This window comes from Crocuta crocuta, unplaced genomic scaffold, assembly GCF_008692635.1.
Source record: "Crocuta crocuta isolate KB4526 unplaced genomic scaffold, BGI_CrCroc_1.0 scaffold221, whole genome shotgun sequence".
NCBI classification, from domain to species: domain Eukaryota; kingdom Metazoa; phylum Chordata; class Mammalia; order Carnivora; family Hyaenidae; genus Crocuta; species Crocuta crocuta.
In genome coordinates this window covers 4,655,532-4,661,017 of record NW_027528610.1, presented here as the reverse complement: position 1 = coordinate 4,661,017, position 5,486 = coordinate 4,655,532, and the positions used below count along the sequence as shown (strand labels likewise).

The window sequence follows — 5,486 nt, the reverse complement described above, 5'->3', positions numbered from 1 at the left end:
CCTCCTCCATGCCCATCCCCCCTCCCCCCCACATCCATCAGTCCTCAGTTTTTGTCAGCATTCAAGAGTCTCTCATGGTTTGCCTCTCTCCCTTTCCACCACCATTTCCCCCCTTCTTCTCCCCCTTGTTCCTCAGCTACGTTCCTCCTAATCCTCCCATACGTGCAAACATATGATATTTGTCCTTCTTTGTCTGAACACATTTCTAAGGGAAAAGAAAATAGCATAGAGCAGTTGTGAAGGATTTGGTTTGCTAGAGTTTTAAGTAATTCCAACAGGTTAGGTCATCTAGATGTAATCACAGTAAAAAAAGAAATAGAGAAATACTTTGGAGTCTACATTAATGAAAAATGGGTTGTGCAGACGTACTTTTCAATTAGGGCTTCTAACAAATAAATTTATCTTTGAGTGTGTAATCAAGCTAGATTTTCAAACAGTAATTCAAATATCAGTGGGTATTCTTCCATTATTTTCATTAAATCTTTATAAATTGAAGTTCAGTAAGTGTGGCTTAACATAGTAATACATCGTAGTAAACCATTAATGCTTATGAATGATAACAAAACACTGACAGTGAAAATCTGTAAAACAGAAGGCACTGACCATACAATTATCTTCTCACGTATGAATTTGTTGATGATATAAATGGAAACGATGTGAATGACACCAGCTATCCATTAAGTGAGATTAATTTGCCAGGCACTGCATTAAGTTTCGTGTGTAAATGTCCCTTTAATTTTAATAACCTTTGCACGACGCTGATATAGACATCCCTATTTCATGACTCAGGATGTAGAGGCTCAGAGAGTCTACCTAGTTCAAAAAGTCACATTAACTGCAGCAAGATTCTGAAAGCCGGGACACCCAAGTTATCCACATCCAAACTTCAGCTAATGAAAACATAAATAAACAAAAGCATAAACGAGGCCCAGAAACACATCTGATTCAATAGACAAAGTACCTGTTTCTGGAAACACATCAGATTCTGTAGACAAAGTACTCTTTCCTATTTCTTGCACCTGAGTACACTTGAAACCTTTACACTGTATTTCTCTTTACTGTAGATTGAAAACTATTTAAAAGAAAATGGCACGTGAATTTGTGCCCTCTAAGCCTCATGGAAAATTACACTGTATCTAAGGTTGCCTGGATACTAGAAACACATGCACATTTTAGTAGGTGGTCTAACTTCATGAAAACAAAAATCTAAAAAAGTGCACAATCTCATTTTTAAACAACAAAGCTTATTCTTTCTATTTCATTCACACTGGCTTCCTTACACACCCACACATTTTCATGGCTGTGTGATCTTTCCTTCAGTTCACAAAATATTTTTTACTCATCTGTCCACTAGCACGGGGCGGCTTTTAACTCTCTTTCTCATTCTTGCAGGTTATTTCCAAATATGGGTTAATTTAAAGACAGTATTAGAGAGTACAGTACTTATTCATTTCTATGCCAATGTAAATGTTTTTTATCAAATGGCCACTCAGAAATATTGAAGCAACAATGTGTGACTATAGAATTTTCATTATCAATGAATGCCATAGTGTTCCTACCATTATTTGATATCCCCACACTCCAAATGGATTAAAGTCAAATCATTTTTTGGCTGGGTGTAACTTGGTTGTGAGGAGAAAAGCCCTCGCAGGCTAACTCAAATTCTGCGGATACGCTGCCCAACCACAGCTCATGGCAAAAAGGTGCTGCAAAGAGCTGACATTCACTGATAGGCCTTGGAGGTCTGGGTAAGATGCAGATTCTGATCCAGGAGGTCTGACGCTCCGCATTCCTAACAAGCTGCCACGGGATTCTCCAGCTTTGGAGACCAGACTTTGAGCCACAAAGGAATAGGTCACTGATTCACCAAATCGGCTGCATACTGAAATCACCCAGGGTGGTTTAACATAGTAAATTAACAATCCTGAAATGGAGAATTCCAGTGCTTCTCAACAAGTGCAATATTTCCTTCCCAGTGGAGAGGTGGCAATGTCCGGAGACATTTTCAGCCATCACAACTCAGACGAGGGATGGAAAATTACCTGTATCGAAAGGAAGAGGCCAGAGATACAGTGCAATACATTGCAGAGCACAGGGCAAGTCCCTCAAGAAAGCATTATCCAGCCCCGATGTCAACGGCTACACCATTGAGAAATCTTTGTGGAGCTCTTACCTAGATCATACCTACTAATTCTGCTGTTCATGGTTACAAACTTAATTTTCAGCTACTTCACTGATGGACGACTGGCTAATGTATGAGGAAACATGTTAGCCGAGCAATTGGTGTTAATCATTCTCTTTTTACAACTGTGACACGGAACAGCAATAGCCAGTAATCAAAAACAATAGGACAGGAGACGAGCAGTTGGCCCATTTTGGCAAATTTTGGAGTGTTGGCCCTTGAAATTGTTCTTTAATTGAAACCATGAATCCTACAAGGCAGATTTTTGGGAACTATTCACTGTGCTGTGATGCTTTTAAAAATCAAATTCCTTAAAAAAGGGCTTCTGTGTGTTTTATCATGTTATTCTTTGCATGGTGCACTGTAGCTAAGTGCTTTATAAACAGTGTTTTATGACCGACTTGAAAAGTAAACTATCCTACATCTGCAGGGTGAAACTGGAGGGTGGCTCGTACCATTGAATCAAAGAGATAAACTTGGCATTCTGCAGAAAGTAGCAGCGGATACTTCTCCGAGAACCACTCGGGAAGGGCTTTTTATGAATTTTATTTCATGCAGTAGCTTATCTTGTGTTTTCTGTATTTCCTTTGGAGCTCTGCAAAAATTCTTCACAGAAGGAAAAAAAAAACCACCTCAGTTGGCATTTTTACGGTAGCACAGAAACCAGATATATGTATCAAACAAATGAAGAGAAAGCAAATTTGTCACCCAGAACTCCAGAAGTAAAGAATCCAAAGAGTGGAAAATAGTAATCATCAGAAAGGTTTATAGAATCTCAAAGAAAAATGACAATCATGAAAGAGTCTTCAGTGTCGATTCAAACTGTTTACTCATAATTCCACCTGAGTAAAAATGTTTGTGAATAAGAAATAGCCATCGTTTATTTTTTGACCATCAACTTTTGATGAGTGTGTGTATATATTTGTGTTTGTGTGTGTGTGTGTGCGTGTGTGCGCGCGCGCATATACATCGCAGGATGGAATTATGAATGCAGAACTTGGGAAGGATTTGTGACACAAATAGTTCCAGGTTATTCCAGCTGTTTTATTTTGCCCCACTTAATATATGAAAAAGAGAAAGACAAAAAAAGAAATGAGTAGTTCAAGAATGAAGGCTATAAGGAACAGTATGGCTATCATTCCCAATTGTTGAATTGGTCAATCAATAATTACAACTGATTGGTAAATATTCAAAAGCGTTAGGTCAGTACAGAGACTGACTCCAAAATTGAGCATATTTAAATACTTCTATAAACAGTCTGTGCATTAAACAGACTCAGGGGCACCCNTCAGAGCCTGGAGCCTGCTTCTGATTCTGTGTCGCCCTCTCTCTCTCTTCCCCACTCCCCCACTCACACTCTGTCTCTTTCTGTCTCAAAAATAAGTAAACTTAAAAAAAAAAAAACAACAAAAAAAAACAGGGTCAGAGCTTCAAGTATCCCTATTTTTTCTTCTGCTTCCGAAATAAATTCTAGTCCTGCCACATTTAAAAGTCTTGCCAGTCCATCAGAATGGGGCCTCAGACTTTCTATTAGATGTTGGAGCTGTTCCTTTAAGCAAGGGCTGCCCCAGCTTCCGAGAACAAGTTAAGGAAACCCTTAGCCAAACCTAACAAGAGGAGCATCGTGGTGGTGGCTGGTGTTCACATTCCACTTTTGCAATAATGCACTTCAGAGGACTTGATGCCGCATGGTTTGGTTAGAGCAGTGCTTTTGGCTTTGGTGCATCAACCAATGTCCCAAAGGAGGCTGGTGATGGGGTCATCTACGGCCGAGCTACACGGGAAGTGAAAACTGGCCATGTGGCTGGAGAGGCGGGGCTCGGAGCTGGCTTCTGAGACAAGTCTACTCCCACTGTCACCACGCTTTCCATCTCCGCCAACCAACCATAACCACAGGTAGTGGCTTGATTGCTTCTGGGCAGTGGGATGCGGTGGTGCTCTTACTGCCTGACGTCCCCATTCACCACTCCAGGAAAGTAAGGAAAATGATGCTCGACCTCAATAAGGCCAAGACTCTGGGTCAACAACTGTCTTTAATCTCTAATTTCAGATTGAATTTCCTATCGTCTCAGCTCCCCGCACTGGCGGAGTTCTGCACCAATGAGGCCACAGACCACTCTGCAGATGGGCTGGCCACTGCTTCTGCACTTTCCTGAGTGGACCAGGCTGAGGACATGCTGCGCTTTCACAGCCTGGCCAAGAAGGCATGGGACGAAGGACTCCTGTGTGACGATGTCCCCTTCAAAGAACCAGGAGTAGATACAGCTCTCAAAGATAAGGGCCTTCACCCTTCCACTGGTGGACCAGATGGCCAAACTCAAAACTGTATCCATCCAGCCCCGTGGCATGGGGACAGCTGCAAATTCTTCTTTCCTGCCTGGCGGCCCATTGGCCATGCTGATGATGGCAGAGGAAAAGGCTCTGGCCAAGTGTCATGTATTTGAGAGATTTTGTGTATGTGTCTCAGGATTCAGAGGATCTACTTTTACTTGGATCAACATATGCTCCATATGCTGTAGAAAAGGCAGTACGAACAATGAATGATGCTGATTCTTCAAGTCTCACGAAGCATTCTCAGATCAGATGGTGGCTGATTTGAAAGCCACGGTCTCTGACTGGCTGGCACAAAACTACGTGGGAGGGAAAGCCAAGGCTGGATCACCTCCTCTGGTGAAGATTTACAACTGGGGTGGGGCACTGTCCCTGGCACACTCATTTGGAACTACCGGCTGCCCGTGGGTCAGGGCAGCTGCCAACAGAGTACAGAAGGAAGGAGACCGGTAAGGCTTATTGGCTGCCTGTGTAGCTGGAGGGCAGAGTCAGGCTACGTTAGTGGAAGCTTATCAGATCAATAGAGGAAGAGGAGGTGGCCTGGGGTTTCTGTGCAACAACTGCACGAGGCAATGCCATTTCGATGCATCAATAAATGATATCAGCAGTTCCTAACTCCTCATAGGAAAACACAATTTGTGGCCTCCTGTTAAATACTTTGCAATTAAGCCTATCTAGTGTTCTAAGCCTCCCAGTAACCATGGCTCACTGAACTTTGGGAGATTTCTTAGTCACCAGATTCTGACACAATGATACAGTTAAAATTTTATTTGTAGGGGTGCCTGGATGCCAAAGGCAGTTAGGCCTCCGACTCTTGGTTTTGGCTCAGATCATGATCTCACAGTCCGGGAGTTCAAGCCCCATGTTGGGCTCTGCGCAGACAGCTGTGGGGCCTGGTGGGGATTTTCCATCCCTCTCTCCCTGCCCCTCCCCTGCTCGCTCTCTATCTCTTTCTCAAGATAAATAAATCAAC

The 5,486-nt window shown here is 42.6% G+C and overlaps 1 pseudogene; it reads left to right on the top strand.

Annotated features, from left to right (window-relative positions):
• LOC144223948 (trifunctional enzyme subunit beta, mitochondrial pseudogene) overlaps positions 1-5,128 on the top strand; it is a 17,441-nt pseudogene extending 12,313 nt beyond the window's left edge.
• The last annotated feature ends 358 nt before the right edge of the window (positions 5,129-5,486 follow it).